This window comes from Crinia signifera, chromosome 1 (assembly GCF_055691185.1).
Source record: "Crinia signifera chromosome 1, ASM5569118v1, whole genome shotgun sequence".
In the NCBI taxonomy this organism is placed as follows: Eukaryota; Metazoa; Chordata; class Amphibia; order Anura; family Myobatrachidae; genus Crinia; species Crinia signifera.
This window is the reverse complement of record NC_139217.1, coordinates 241721170-241736786: the sequence shown is the minus strand read 5'-3', so window position 1 is coordinate 241736786 and position 15617 is coordinate 241721170. Positions and strand designations below refer to the sequence as shown.

General features: G+C 44.4%; 1 protein-coding gene across 2 annotated transcripts in view; it reads left to right on the top strand.

Moving 5' to 3' along the window:
* The first annotated feature begins 2055 nt into the window (after positions 1 to 2055).
* Positions 2056 to 15617, top strand: part of LOC146027522 (kelch-like ECH-associated protein 1A) — a 73024-nt gene continuing 59462 nt past the window's right edge. For both annotated transcript variants that reach the window (XM_083158268.1, XM_083158267.1), the window contains exon 1: positions 2056 to 2272. The gene's annotated coding sequence lies outside the window, so the exon portion shown is untranslated. The remainder of the gene's footprint in view (positions 2273 to 15617) is intronic.

Sequence of the window (15617 nt, the reverse complement as noted above, 5' to 3'; positions counted from 1 at the left end):
TCTGCAGGACTACCTCTGATCTGGATCCAGGAGGAAATTCACGAGGAGTGACTTGCTGGTGTGGTTTTCAGATGCTTGGATACAACAGGATCAAGGGAGTTAGGGGTCCCTGGACTGCTTACAGTCCTAGCCACAGATTCTAAACTAAACAGTGACTTATGAACAAACTTCAGAAGATGCATAAGTGAGGATGTCCCTAGGTGGCCAAAGGTCTTACCCCTGCTTATTGCAGCATTACATAAGCTTTATATGGCAAAACAATTGGTGTCCGGATCTGGATAAAAATAATTCCAGACCAAAGAGGTGGATTTTTTGGTCTTCTGCCCAGGCATGGCAACAGCCTTTTGCATGCCACGGACAACAACTATTTCACCCAGTGCCTAATTTAAGCAAACCACATCACCATCAGCAGCATCCTCATCAACTTCCTCCTCAGCGCCAGCTATATCAATATCCTCTTCCTGGTGTACAACATTGACACCTTCAATATCAAAATCAGGAACTGTACTGTGGGTTATCTTCCAACATATGCAGAGGGCGTGCTGCAGATGGTGGAAGGAGCCACCTCTTCCCGTACAGTGATGGGAAGGTCAGGCATCGCAACCACCAACACCCTTGGACTCTCCTTAAGGATTTGTGATACCATGTCTTTGGAAGGCACAGTTGTTTGCTTTCTTAAAATTTCAAGCAGGGGGAGGAGGAGGAGGGTTTTGTTCACCGTGTGAAGCTGAACAACTAGTCATTAACATAGGCCAGAGCCTTAGCCGTTTCTTGCCATATATATATATATAGGACCGCCGTGTGTCACATTTATGTGTCCTTTATACCATCAGACATATGGTTTCACTCCTTCCCCGCCGTGGGCGGAGCACTTGACATTGTTACCGTATATTTATTTTGTTTACATTGCTTTTGTTCACATTGTTGCTGTGGTCAGATCTAGCGTATGCACTGAGCACCTTGTGTGCCTGTCACCCGCGATTCCTAATCAGGGACGCCTGACTTTATGGACATTCCTTGGGCAATCCCCCACTTGTCTCATCATACGCACAATCTAGACGCCTATTGCCACTGATAGCGCGCCTGTTCCCTAGCAACGTCCGGCATACACACAGCTGATGACGGGTTCCCCGCAGCGAGCCAACCACTGGCTGCCAGCATGGGGAATCCCGCTGTCACTCACTCCAGTGCCACCCGCCCCCCCACCTGACAGGGCACCAGTGACGTCAGATCTGACTAAGTGAGGTCAAATGGTCCTCATTTACATTGTTTTTGGCGCAATTACTGTCTATTTACTAAAGCCCAGTTGAAACGGCTGTCGGGACAGCCATTGTTGCTTTATCATGCACATGGAATAAATCACCTTTTTCTTCATCTTTAAAATGTCTGAGTGCTGGTCTTCATCCTTCTCCGGGGGGGGGGGGGGGTGGGGGGGTGGTAAGTGTACTATATATATAGATAGATATAGATATCTATCTATCTATCTATCTATATATATATGGGGCGCCATGGCATGAGATTGCTCTGGGTGCCATAACTCCACGCTACACCTCTGTATTTATTATATGCGGGCTGCACAGGTCAGTGTACCACACACACACACACACACACACACACACACACACATGGTAAAGATTGAAAAAATTAGACGGATTAAAATAAATCTTTATTTTTTTAGAGACACACACTGCCTCTTCATTCTCCTAGAATGAAGTGAAGATGGCTACTGGCCAACCGCCCCTTTATAGGGTCCGGAACTCACGAGATCTAGTGGTGGGATCTCGCGAGGTCCGGAGACCCGCACTCTGGATGGGAATACCCAAACAGGCTCAGAGAGCAAGTTCGGTGTGGGGGAGTTCGGATTCCCCCAATTCAATCTCGCACATCCCTACTGATAATTAAATGAATGAATCATGACATGTATCAGCATAATATTTGCTGCTGCTTGTTGGGTTATTGCAGTCTCTCACTTCTTACTGTGTAATGAATTTTGGATGAGTCATTGTGACTGGATAAGAGGCCGGAATTCTTTCCCAGTGCCTGTGTAACCGTACATCTGACTGAGCAGCACTATTATCATGTTTGCTGAAGAGAGCTCACTGAGGAGCCTGAAAAGTACCTGGGGAATGTGCTGTCTTTCTACTTGGAAACTGGTTACACATCTGCACTTGTTACTATGCATTGCTGTACTTTAAATACATGTGAATCTCCTGCACAAAGTCCTCCTTCCTTCATTGCACCCAGTGCCTGCAGCACAAGTATGCTACTGAAGGTATGTAACAATTCTTGTTCCCTTAGGATGCCTGCATGCAGTATACCAAGCGCTCCTTAATCGTCTCAACCCACACACTGTAAATTAATTTACAAGCATTTGAAAGTGGTGTCTATAAAATGGTATATGACCAGGATTTATGCATCAGCAGTGCTGATAGATGGTCTCTAACATTGTACACATAGTATGTACACATTGTGTACATAGTAGTTACGTGTCAGTCCAGTTTTCACTCTCAGCAGTCAAACCCTGATTATCCATGACCTTTAACTCCCCATCCACTAGAGCGAGGTATCACATGCGATATCTTGCATGCAATACCCCACCAACTCTCCCGGCAGTTGCCAGGTGACACGATCGCATAACATACATTGGGCCAGATGCACTAAGCTACAAAAGTGATAAAATAGAGAGTGATGAACAATAAACCAGCTGACATTTTTCAAACACAGCCTGTGACATGGCAGGTGGGAGCTGATTGGCTAGCTTTTTATCACTCTCCATTTTCTCACTTTTGAAGCTTAGTGCATCTGGCCCATTGTATGCAGTCCTTTTGCACACAATGTATCTTATGCGATTTTAGCAAGTATTTTGGACTACCTTGAATATTCATGGCAGCCCATAGGATCTGCAACTGAGATGCGAGGTGCACGGGAATGCACCTCACATCACAATCGCAGGTTCATGACATGCGATGTGTCACTCTTTATGTAATCCATCGTGGCAATGCTTCAGAATCACATAAATAGTAACCATATCGCACTAGTGGATGGCCGCCTTTACCCACACCTACTTTCAGATACTGTACACACAATGGGCAGCTGACAGCAGGAGGGATGGATTCATGTAAAGTAGCAGAATATATTGGATTAAGAATACAATATTGCCTTATATGTGAGGATTAGCATACCTCCCAACTTTTGCCCTTTCCGAGGGAATGTCACATTTTTTCGGCATGCTCCCGCATCCCACTGAAGGCTGGCAGTGTCCTGCGGCGGGAGGGGGCAGTTGGGAGTCCTCGCTCCCACCCGCTGGGCAGCGGTGAATAAACGCTGTACGCATGCGCGCAGCATCTATTCCCTCAGGCAGAGGGGCTGCAGCAGCATAATGGGGGCATGATCTTGTGGGAGTGACATGATTTGAAGGTCACGCCCCCTTTCTGCGAGGCCATGACCCTAAATTGCGATGGTCCCACCGGGGTTGCTTTGAAAGTTGGGAGGAATGTAGCAGTGTTATTTTACAGTAGGAACTCAGTTGCTTAATCTCTCATTACATATGACATAATCATAATCAAACTGGGTTCCTGAACCTGTCCTGGAACAAAATGTACTTTTCATAAATTTTTTAAGTTAATTTTTATTTTAAAGTTCCTTTTGAGTGTCTTCTGGTCTGTTCTTTTATATATATATGTGTGTGTGTGTGTGTGTGTGTATATATATATATATATATATACTGTGTATATATATATATATATATATATATATATAAAGCCCTGGGTTCCACTGGCGTGGTTCCAAAAACGGCACTGCAAGGACTTCTTAAAAGGTAGCGAATTTTATTACCTCAACGTTTCAGGGATCAGTCTCCCCGTCATCAGGAGGAACACATACAAATGAACAATACACAAGATACACCTTAAATAGGTTACCTGGCAGTGCATCCACACGCCCCTTACCCAATCAGCACAGCGTCAGAACTCACCTGAACACCGCACCGTAAGATGACATCAGCGGGAAGCGTCAGTATTGTTGCCAGGTACCCAGTAAACACTGCCTCTGACAATCAGAGACCGGTGTTTAAACAGCAGAACTGCTAGTTGGTTACAACAGTCTGCTGTATCATGGTGTCATGGCAACAGTGAATCCAATTACGGAGCCGGTTCGGGAGGGCGTGTGTTAGCAAGTACACAGGATATATATAATTCCGTTCAAGTGGCGCCCCGTTGTATCTCTGATACTTACCTGCCTATATATATATATATATATATATATATATATATATATTCGGGGGTTGCGGGTGACACTCACTGCTGAGTCCATTAAAGCTGGGGTGTACACTCAGTTATCCTCTCAAAAGAAAGACAATTTATATACTTGGGTACAGAATGAGGCCACTCTCCAGACTGAAGAAATTTTCAAATACTGCTTTTTATTTATTTACGCTGCCACACCATTTGGTCAACGTTTCGGCTCTTGGTTTGAGCCTTTGTCAAGACTTGTGAACAGCCATCAGTGCATACATCTCATGAAATAGACACCTATAGTGATATACATAAAAATACAAATATATAAGTATCAGTCATGAAGGGATATGATAAATGAATAACTTATTCAGTTACTACAAATAGGCAGACAAGATTCATAACAGGGAGATCCATAATAGAGTCTACCCCTTTCAAAAGCTTAATATTAGCATTACATATAAATCAATGGAGTATTCAGAGTATTCAGAGCCAAATAGGTCCTATAGCAAACACACGTTATCCCTGTCCAACTATCCATAGCCAATAAAGTGCAGTGCATATCAAGTATAACAAAAGGCCAATGTGAAACATAAATAGGCCTCATAAATCGGTCAGAGCCAGAGGCTTACCTTAAGATGAGAAGTGACAAGGTGTACGCCATTTACCGCGTGTTGGAAGCGGCGTGTGTGCTGACAAACAGCCTTCCGTATTTGTTTGCACAGGTGGAACGCATCGCGCTCCCTCTGTGAAACGCATAGTCCTATTTCCGTCTAGAACTTCCTGTCACGCGGACACAACTCCGGTCACGTGACTTCTCTACGCTTAGATGCTATTGGTGCTCTCGTTAAACACCTAGATAACTAAGCGGTTGTCTAGATTCCTAGGTAGTATGTCTTATTCATGTTATACATATATTTAATAAAAGGGCGAGTCATAGCGACATATATACTTTAGGTGGGGACTATTGGATATTCACATAAGTTCATATTACTTTGATTAAAAATAAAAAACTTCATATGACGTTATCACTCTGGCATGTCTGACACAATTATAGGAACCCAAGGTATGTTTCACATTATCCGCAAAATACATCAATCTTTTTGACTAGATACCTATTAAAACAAATACATACATATAATACATACATTAATATAAAAAATTTGAGGATACATTTAAAGACATATAACAAAACATCAGGTGTGTGGCCGCTTGGTTTACCCAGTCAATTTTATCTGTAACATTGTATAATTTATGTCACAATTAAACAGATATGATCACAGAAACACTGCAAGTGAATTTGCTTTCATTCAAGCCTTTTGGTGCTATTGTGTCGAGTTTAGCAATCCACCTAGCCCTCCCTCTGGAGGAGGGCCCGTCCACGGTCACCCCCCCTTTCAGATGGGGGTTCCCAGTCAATAATCATGTATTGTAAAGCTGATATCTGATGGTTTTCTTTAACAAAATGGACTGCCACAGGCTTATCAGATGCTCCAGTTTTGTAAGCTAATCTTATTGAAGATCTGTGTTGCGTCACTATCTCACGGAAAGTTCTAATCGTTTTTCGTTTTTATAAATATCCGCATGGGCACTTTAGAAGTAAATGACATGATCCATCATGCATGTTAAACGATGACATAATGGAATTTTTTTTGCCACTATGTGGATGATTGAAAGATCGGCCTGTAATCAGGGCTCTGCAGGTTGTACACCCCAAACATTTGAAGCAACCAACCTGCTGAGATAGCCAAGTTGGTTTAGATTTTACTGGAGATATGGGCATATTAGGTCGCAGGAGGTAATCCTTGAGGTTATGACCCCGTCTGACACTCAATAATGGAGGTCTTTTATCCATTCTTGAAAAAGCAGGATCGGAAGCAAAAATATGCCAATTTTTCTTGATGCCTTTTTGGACTTTTTTCAAAGCTGTATCACATGGGGCACTCAATACCATACTGGGCGTGCTCCTTTTTTGAATACCCTTGACATTTTGAAGTCAAAATTTCTTCCTAGCTTTCTTCAGGCAATTGTCAACGTCCTGCCTCCTGTACCCACGTTCTTTAAATCTCTGTTGGCATTCCACTATTTGTTCTTCAGCTTTTGTAGGATCTGAATTGTTCCGTAATATACGCAAAAATTGAGATATGGGCAATTTAGATTTAAGAGTTTCTGGGTGGTGGCTTGTTGCCCACTGCATGGTGTTTCGGTCTGTGGGTTTCTGATACAATGTATAACCAAGTTTACCATCTTTTTTGAATAAAGTAACATCTAAGAAGTTTAACGATGAATTATTAATTTCAGATGTAAATCTGATTGGGTGTTCCAGGGCGTTCAAGTGCCCAACCATATCATGGAAGGATTGATCACTCCCCCTCCATAGCAAAAGTATATCATCGATAAACCTCTTATAGTATAAAATCTGGGATTCATATCTGGACAAAATGTTCTCATTTTCAATACCATGCTCAATAATTCCATCATAAATCCAACTGGCGGGCCGCTATAGGGGCCTTTCAGCATTTTTTCTTCAACAGCCTGAATCCCCATATCATGGGGATTAACTGTATACAACGAACAGACATCAAGTGATGCCAATTTACAAGTATCTGGGATATCGATTAGTTCTCCAATATCTTTCAAGAGGTGGCCTGTATCACGGAGATAACTTCTGTCTTCGGTAACAAAAGGCTGCAAAAAATAATCAAGAAACTGGGCTATAGGCTGTAGTGTAGATCCTCTTGCAGAAATTATTGGTCGCCCCGGAGGGTCAACCAACGATTTGTGCACTTTTGGCAACAAGTAAATTAAAGGGCACAATGGGTATTCGACAGTTAGAGAATCACGAATGTTATCATCTATCCAGGACTGTGTATGTCCTATCTTAATTACCGCATCAACTTCTCTTTTGATTCTAGGCATAGGATTAAAACCCAGATTCAAATAAGTATGAGAGTCAGATAGCTGTTTTCTGACTTCTGCGTCGTATTTTATCGAATCTAAAAGAACCACTGCACCACCCTTATCGGCATTACGTATAGTAATCGCCGTATTGTTTTTTAAGTCACGCAGAGCTATTCTTTCGGCCCTAGTCAAATTATCATACGATACATTCTTATCATTCTCCCCCAAGACTTCATGATTAACCATTCTCAGGAAATTTTTAATACTGATGTTATTTGATGGAGGGTCAAACGTGCTTCTATTCTTGAATAAAGTATTAGGTGAAATTGGAGGATGGGAATCCCTATTGTCAAAGAATTCTCTCAATCTTAGTTTTCTCCCAATTTTATGTAGGTCAACAGACCATTTAAATGGGTCCATTTTATTTGTTGGTATGAAAGACATACCCTTTGACAGAAGGGATTCCTCAGCCTCAGAAAGCTGGTGAGCAGATAAATTAAATATCAATTCCCTTTTGGTCCCTTTTTGTTTTTGTTCTTTCCTTGCAATCCTCCCCTTTCTTGGGTGGGGTCTCCTATTGCATTTATCCTTGATCTTGTGCCTGCGCCTAAAAAAGCCCCAGACGGTGGTTTCTCACTACCAGAAAAATCTCTATCAGAGGATGACGAGTACCGACTGCCAGAACCAGATTGATCACCTCTAGTGCGACCCTGTCGCCTATTACCAGTGAAACTAGGTCGTACTGTTTCACCGGATAACCATCGGTAGACCCCGTGGTGTTTGTAATCCATGTCTACACTCTCAAGTTTTTTTTGTTTAAACAAAATTAACTCAGCTTAAAATTTGTCAATCTGGGTCTGTAGTCTTGGTAACCAGTCCTCCTTTTTATAATTCTTCAGTGCAGCTAAATGCTCAGTATTATACATTTGAATTTCATTTCTTATTTTTGCTAACTCCGTGCAAACTTCTTCAATCACCAAAATTAACAAATCAAGGGAACATATGTTAAGTACCCCACACCATCGGATGCAAAATACCTAGGAATCTAGACAACCGCTTAGTTATCTAGGTGTTTAACGAGAGCACCAAAAGCGTAGAGAAGTCACGTGACCGGAGTTGTGTCCGCGTGACAGGAAGTTCTAGACGGAAATAGGACTATGCGTTTCACAGAGGGAGCGCGATGCGTTCCACCTGTGCAAACAAATACAGAAGGCTGTTTGTCAGCACACACGCCACTTCCAACACGCGGCAAATGGCGTACACCTTGTCACTTCTCATCTCAAGGTAAGCCTCTAGCTCTGACCGATTTATGAGGCCTATTTATGTTTCACATTGTCCTTTTGTTATACTTGATATGCACTGCACTTTATTGGCTATGGATAGTTGAACAGGGATAATGTGTGTTTGCTATAGGACCTATTTAGCTCTGAATACTCTGAATACTCCATTGATTTATATGTAATGCTAATATTAAGCTTTTGAAAGGGGTAGACTCTATTATGGATCTCCCTGTTATGAATCTTGTCTGCCTATTTGTAGTAACTGAATAAGTTATTTATTTATCATATCCCTTGATGACTGATACTTATATATTTGTATTTTTATGTATACCACTATAGGTGTCTATTTCATGAGATGTATGCACTGATGGCTGTTCACAAGTCTTGACAAAGGCTCAAACCAAGAGCCGAAACGTTGACCAAATGGTGTGGCCGCGTAAATAAATAAAAAGCAGTATTTGAAAATGTCTTCAGTCTGGAGAGTGGCCTCATTCTGTACCCACGTGTATATATATATATATATATATATATATATATATATATATAGTCCAAATAGAAGAAATGGCACTCACCAGGGCTTCAATCTTTCCAGCAAAGGGTTTTTAATCCATATATCAGGAAAAAATTACAGCGCAATGCACTCTCCTCCCCTCAGGCTCAGAAGCGAGCGCCCCATACCCCCAGCAACCCGTCTGACTACTGCCATCCATCCTTCCAGCCGCGGCGGCGTGACCCGGCGTCCTGCGCATGTGCCGGGTCACGCAGCCGCCATTACCAGCATCTGCATTGCCTACCCCCTAAAAGAACAGCGCGTACCCCCGGTGGTACGCGTACCATGGGTTGGGAACCGCTGATCTAGAAGAAAAAATTTCTTTGCAGTCAGAGCAGTCAAACTTTGGAACTCTCTTCCTGGAGAAGTGGTGTCGGCAGACACTATCAATACGTTTAAAATAAGGTTGGATAAACATTTATTGGTTAAAAACATCCATGGGTACGAATAAATAACAGGTCTTTAAAATATCAGAACATACTATACAACAAGGGATAAGCTACTATAAACATATGTTGAACTAGATGGACGCAAGTCTTTATTCAGCCTCACCTACTATGTAACTACAGATGGGGCATGGCTCATCTTTGCAGAGGGGACGCGCGCGCACGAGAGGCGTGTGCGTCCCGCTTCCAGCGCTTCCCCCCGGGTGACCGCCGGCTTGTCACCCTGGGTCCCCGCCGCCTGCCCACACCCCCCCCCCCCAACCCTGTCCGTCTCCCTGAAGTGGAGACGGACAGGGTTCCCGTCGCCCCGCCGACGGAGAGTGAAACGCGCGTGCGCATGAGACGCACGCACTTCTCAGTCAGATGGCGGGCCGATGCTGCTGGTGGATCACCAGTGGTGACGTTCTGGCGATTCGCCAGCAAAGAAGAGCCCGGCCCCATCTGTATGTAACTATGTACTATGTTATATGTTGTTTGTCATATTTCACAGTTTTTTTAATTAAAACAATAAAAGGTATTTTTTATTACTTTTTTCCTGTAAACTGGTGCACCATTAAAGACAAACCTTTTTCTTTCCTAACAATAAATTGTTAACATTTTTTTGTCCATGGTAGTACACCCCTGTGATCTACTGACATGTCTCAATTAATCACATCATAGGGGGCCAACCATATCTAATATTTTGAGTCTCCTAATCTTGTGCAACAGACCCTCCAATCCCCCACTTGAATGGCAGTACCAATGGACTTTATCGGTAGTACCACTGGACTGAATTTATGAATCAGTATAACTGGACTTTGATGGCAGTATCACTGAACTTTAACGGCAGTACCACTGGACTTTAACAGCAGTATCACTGGCCTGGAATTTAACAGCATTACCACTGTACTTTAATGGCAGTCTCATTGGACTTTAATGGCAGTACCACTGGACTGGACTTAAACAGTATATAGCACTATCTTTGGACTGCAACTGCAGCAGCATCACTGGACTTTAAAGGCAATATCAGTGGACTTTAATGTCAGCATTACTGGACTTTAATGGCAGTACCACTGGACTGGACATATATATATATATATATATATATATATATATATATATATATATATATATATATATGTATATACAGGTTGGGGGATCCGCACTCCAATCCAGGGGAAATCAGCAGGGGGGTGCTCCTTAAGGAATCTCAATTCCAGATATATACACAAGTTCCAATGCAAGTCATTAGAGAGGGCACTCACCACTAGTTGCACACGAACAAATTTATTGTAGTTAATCGACTGGAGTCAGCATATTATGTCGACGTTTCGACCCCGAAGGGCCTTTTTCAAGACAGAGATCAGCACAAAGATGCGTCACCAAAGAGAGTCAAGCAGGGGCGGATTGGGGACCAAAAGTGGCCCTGGAAAATTTCTGGAAGCGGCCTCATGTGGGTGGCACCAAACCAAAATGGGCGTGTCCAGCATAACAGTAGGCGGGGTTACTACATCAGTATACCTGTCAAACTTGAAGCTGCACGTGTTTCTACCTAATCACTAGTGTTGCGCCGCCCAAGCAATTCAGCCATGGACACTGCAGGAAACAAGGCTGATTACTTTGAATACATACACTTAAAAAATATGTATATGAAGTTTTCAGCCCATGTATAATTCTGAATAATGGGAGGAGGGAGAGCACCTCTCAGGAAGGGGGAACATGTTCATGAGCTCACCTCCTAAAGCCCCTAAGGGGCGTACACATGGGGCGATTTCAGACCCTTTTCTAAGTGATCTGACTAGATCACCTTCACTTGCCACAACTTTTCTAAAGGTAATAGACACAGGAGGGTAGTGGCGTGGACCCAGGGTAGTGACATAGTACGCCTAGAGTCCTACGTAAGATCTGTAGCATAAGCTGTGGCCGCATATATGAGGACGAAATATATATGGCCGGCACTCCTTTTTTGACAGAAATCATGCCCCGGTGCCTTTCCCAGGCTGTTTGTCTGTTGAAAATAGTCAATATGGAGCAGGAAGCACTCAACCAGTTTGTCAGTAAATAAATAGACCAAACGGTACTTGTGTATTATCACGGAGCCCATCGCATTGCATACCTTAATTAGTGGTATGCGATGCAATGCGATTTTCGGGTCAAAACACCCGCACAGTACAATAAAATATTGCATAGCATCACATGCCGTTAAAATGGCACGCATCCTCCGACCTTTAAAATGGCACGCATCCTCCGACCTTTAAAATGGTACGCATCCTCCGACCTTTTTATACCCCCCACTATCCATGTCAGCGTGGAGATGATTTCAAATAGTGTGGCGAGCGCAGCGGGCCTGAAGCGTGGCGAGCGGACGCAGAATACATGTGAAGTAATCCACGCCCCTCGCCGGGCTCGCTGTGTTCACCACGATTCGGGCTCGGTGGCTCGCCACACTATCTAAAATCAACTCCACGCCGACGTGGATAGTGGGGGTATGAAAAGGTCGGAGGATGCGTACCGCTGCGCTCGCCATGCTTCGGGTTGGCGTTGATAGTAGGGGTGGCGTTGACAATGGGGGTGCATTTAACATAGTAAGTACCCATCAGGGTGCTTGTTCAATAAAAAAATTGCATGCCATATCCATACAATTAAAAATCGGATCGCATCGCATGAGATGCCCTGCGATGAAAATCTTGGGCGCTGTGATAATACACAAGTACCGACCAAACTGTGGTAGATTCCAACGTTTCAAATCTTTATCAGATTTTTTGTCAGTAATAACAAAGTGTAAAAGCTGCTTTAAATAGGGCTTAAAACAGTGAAGATCACACTCACCTGGTGCAGCGTTTCGCCGATGTTGCGCCGATGTCCAGCCTGATGACGTCACTTCCGTCTCTACGGCTCAAGTCACTGGGACGCATAGTAACCAGAAGGATGCGTTCCATAGGTGGTTCCATGGAGAGCACTATACCCGGAAGTATGCGCTTCACTCAAGTTCCAAACCTCTGTATCATCATCCCTCCGTTATGTGTGGTTCTCAGAGTCCGGAGTGGGAGTTTTGGTCAATCAGGTTGATCGCTAGCTGCATCGGGTGTACAATCAAAGGTGGAATTGGTATATAAGCAATATGACATGGAGATGCTTATAAAAAGTTTCAATAAAGTGAAAAAAAAATTGTACCAGTATGCCCATTATACATTATGGCACACGTGGTAATGCCAATAACACATTATGTCACACATTACTGCCAATTTCACATTATGCCACATATTGTGATGTGCTTACAAGTTATGCCACACAACATAATGCCCATTACACTTTGTGCCACACACTATAATTCCCCTTACACAATATGCTGCACACTTTAATGCCCATATGACATTATGCTGTGCATAATGTCCCAAGTACTACTGCTTATACACATAATGCCACCAGTAGTTCCCCTTACACAATGCCCAGAGAAGTGCCCATTGCAGTATGCCTTCAGTACTGCTCACTGTGTAATCCAGTCCTGTCTAGCCCTGAGCCCAGCAGAGCCTGCAGAGGCACTGAATTGATTTTCAAATATGGCGCCAGGTTTTGAGCCAATCAGAGCTTTTGGTCCAACAGGCAATCAATAACTGCAGCTGCTGGACCACATGATGTACCCACAGTGCAAATGGGCAAGGCACCACTGGCACACACCTAGTTATTGCCCTTTACAGCACCTAGAGCCCCTTACTCACATTACGCTTCACAGTAGTGCCCATTACAAAAAATGTCCACAGTAGTTGCGCTGCTTATACATATTATGCCCAGAGTAGTAGAACCCTTACACACACACACACACACATATTATGTCCACAGTCACACATATTATGTCCACAGTAGTTGTGCCTCTTAAACATAATGCCCACTATTGGCCACAGTAGTAGTGTTGCTTATACATAATACCCACTGTTGCCCTCAGTAGTAGAGCTGACTATACGTAATGCCCACACCAGTTGCAGAAAGTATTAGGGCTGATTATACGTAATGCCCACAGCAGTTGCAGAAAGTATTAGGGCTGATTATACGTAATGCCCACACCAGTTGCTGACATTAGTAGCACTGCCTATACATATGCCCACACCAGTTGCCGACAGTAGTATCCATGCTTATACCCAATGCCCACTCCATTTGCTGACAGTAGTAGCGCTGCTTTTACTTAATGCCCACACCAGTTGCTGACAGTAGTAGCGCTTCTTATACCTAATGCCCACACGTTGCCGACAGTAGTAGCGCTGCTAAAGCTGCCCATACATGGTCCATTTAACAGATCCGTTCGGGACTTAAATAGTACAGGTCTCCTTACACTCCCAAGCCCGGTGAACAGTGCCTACTAGTGCCTGACCTGCCCTGTGAAGTGGCCCTGCCTCCTTCCACCCTCTGTCCTCTCTTGTTTAAAATATATTCCACCCTGTGAGTGACCCTGGTGGTGGCCTGGCCTGATTATAAACTAAAAAATATGAGAACAGTACCGCCAGGTCCTCGATCGGCGGCCGCCGACGCCGCACCCAGTGCACTAATATTGTCTGTGGCTTTGCCTCCTCCCGTCAGCTGTTCTCCAGGACTCAGAGCCACAGACATTATTAGTGCAAAGGGTGCGGCGTTGGCGGCCTCTGTTCTCATATTTGTATTTTAGTGATCAATGGCGATGGGCGGCGCAGAGGATCCTCAAGGAGGAGGGGCAATGGACGTCACACCATGCTTGCCTACTTTTGAAAACCAGTTTCAGGGAGATTCCAGGCGCTAGTAGAATTGCAGCACCAATGAGGCGGGAGTCTGCGCATGTGCAACCCCCCTGGTAGAATGCCTTCGCTGACTTTCACACTCGCTGGGGCGTTCGCTCCAGTATTGGAGGACACAGGGCACTAGCAGGGGAAAGCCCAGTGTTTTATGGGTGTGCCAATAAAACCGCTGGACGTAACCCTGTGAACGCAAGAGTGACTATGCCTGCTTCGGGCAGACGATTGACATCAGCTCTCGCCCTGAATTCGGCCAGGATGAGTCAGTCAGTAGAAGGGGAAAATAAATCATTTCATGGGGAGCGACCATCGAGGGATTTCTCTCCCACATGCGAGGTGATGTGTAAATGTACATATCCACTTTCATGCTAATGCGGGGATTCACACGCAGAGGGGGGGGGGGGTTGGCGTGATGTTGGATCGCGTCTACCTGCTCGCTAGGCTGCAAATATATGCAACCCAGTGAACAGGTCTGAATCAGGCCCATAGTCTATTATACACAGCCACGCCATATAACACACAGCACATTATTACATTATACACACCCCAATATTACATTATACACAGCTCAACCCATACTACATTATAAACAGTCCACTCTTTATTGCATTATACACAGCCCCCTCCCCCCACACAAACACATTACACAATACATTATACACAGCCCCCTCCCCCCACACAAACACATTACACAATACATTATACACAGCCCCCTCCCCCCACACAAACACATTACACAATACATTATACACAGCCCCCTCCCCCCACACAAACACATTACACAATACATTATACACAGCCCCCACACAAACACATTACATTATACACAGCCCCCTCCCCCCACACAAACACATTACACAATACATTATACACAGCCCCCTCCCCCCACACAAACACATTACATTATACACAGCCCCCTCCCCCCACACAAACACATTACACAATACATTATACACAGCCCCCTCCCCCCACACAAACACATTACATTATACACAGCCCCCTCCCCCCCCACAAACACATTACACAATACATTATACACAGCCCCCTCCCCCCACACAAACACATTACATTATACACAGCCCCCTCCCCCCACACAAACACATTACACAATACATTATACACAGCCCCCTCCCCCCACACAAACACATTACACAATACATTATATACACAGCCCACCCCCCACACAAACACATTACACCATGTGCTCACAGTTACTCACTCATATCACAGACCCACTCCCAAGCACTTGCCTGTGTTGCTCCTTCCATGGGAGTGCAGGGACCCTGCAGGGTGGTGGGAGCAGTCTGTGTGGTGGTGGGGGAAGCAGCCGGGTGACAGGACAGAGCAGGGAGAGCAGCAGGCTGATGCACGTTGCACGGAGTGTGGTGGGCGTGGCCAACCTCGAAAGCCCTGGCTGCTGCTGACTCCCCTGCTCCTCCCATCCACACACTTCCTGTCTCTGACTGGCA